The sequence below is a fragment of the Tenebrio molitor genome, chromosome 6, assembly GCF_963966145.1.
Source record: "Tenebrio molitor chromosome 6, icTenMoli1.1, whole genome shotgun sequence".
NCBI classification, from domain to species: Eukaryota; Metazoa; Arthropoda; class Insecta; order Coleoptera; family Tenebrionidae; genus Tenebrio; species Tenebrio molitor.
Window position 1 is genome coordinate 18050242 of NC_091051.1, and position 1501 is coordinate 18051742.

The 1501-nt window shown below is 32.0% G+C and overlaps 1 long non-coding RNA gene across 1 annotated transcript; it reads right to left on the bottom strand.

Moving 5' to 3' along the window:
* On the bottom strand, nucleotides 1-1501 carry LOC138133696 (uncharacterized). Its single transcript, XR_011160485.1, has 3 exons — nucleotides 1252-1501; nucleotides 754-1161; nucleotides 1-693 (listed from the first exon to the last, which is right to left on the bottom strand). It is a non-coding gene; the product is annotated as an uncharacterized lncRNA (long non-coding RNA).

Consider the following 1501-nt stretch of genomic DNA (forward strand, 5'->3'; position numbering starts at 1 on the left):
TGTCGTTAATAAAAACAAAAATGAAGTAAGTGTATTCTCAATACTTTTGACCTACCCTAGAGGAACTATGTACGAGTATATTAGAAATAATTATTAACAATTCTATCTCTTATTCTTCTTGCAGTGATTAGTTCAAGGTTATTAGCAGCAACTAGTTCATGTTGTTCTCCGGGTATTATTCCTAAATCCAGTTCCTGCTGCTCATCTTCGTTATCGTCTGACAGTGGGGCGTTATTAACCACACAAATATTATGTAACACCACACAAGCATTTACAATTGCTGTGGCTTTTTCTGGATGATAATGCAAAACTCTGTGTTTAAGTAAACAGCGAAATCGCATTTTTAACACTCCATTACATTGTTCAATAGTACTCCTAGTTCTTCTGTGATGAATGTTAAAATTTTCTTGGGGTGTTCCTGGAACAGGATCTGTCATTGGCGTAATCAACCATGGCCTCAGTGGATATCTGGAATCGCCTGTAACATAACAGTAACATACCAATATACATAAATGCTTGAATAAAATGCTGTTTGAAATTGTTATCACCCAAGAGAAAATATCCTTCATGATTTCTGTAATATATATCTCTAACAATTCTTTCCACTGCGGAATTTCTCCATATATAAGCGTCATTTGTACTTCCCGGAAACAATGCATTAACGTTAATAATTTTTAAAGAAGAATCGCAAATCTGCAAAACATAATTGAATCGTACTTACATTAAATATAATATAATGTGATAGTTACTTACTAGCTGAACATTCAGAGAATGATAGTTTTTTCTATTGACGTAAATATTTTCTGGATAAAGCTCATCATTCTTCTTAGGTGGAACTATGGCTACATGTGTGCAGTCCACACATCCAATAATTCCAGGAAAATGGAATTTATTGTAAAATCTTTTAAAAAAGAAGTTTTTATTTTAAGACGGATAAAAGCTATCAACATCTATCAAAGCTCACTTATTGCGAATTATGTTTAACTCCTCCAAATTTCTAGGGAATCTAACCCATTCGTTAAAAATTTGGGGTTGATTTAAAGCCATTGTTACTTCTGTTATTGCCCGCGAAACTGAAGGTTGCGAAACACCCATAAAAATATTGCTACCTACAGGCAGTTGATAGCTTCCAGAACCAAAAAAATTTAAAGCAATTAAAACCTAAATATATTATTTGTTGCATTATGGAATAATTAATATAAAATTATAAGAATATACATTCAATAAATTACTTTAAAATTAAAAACTTACCTTACTGCGTACGTCCATAGCCGAAGAGCGGGTTTGTGGATGAATAAAAGGTTCCACAATACTTATCACATTTTCTGCTAAATTTTTTGTTAAACGAAAATGTTTTTTTGAAATAATTTTCAGTTAAATTTATAAAAGGATTTTGCCCTTGATAAAACTGTTTCCGTCGGCGCTGTCTTTCAATATCTTCGAAAAGTACAAACATTTCTTCATCGTTTGCCATCAGTCAAAATTTAATAGCATAATACCT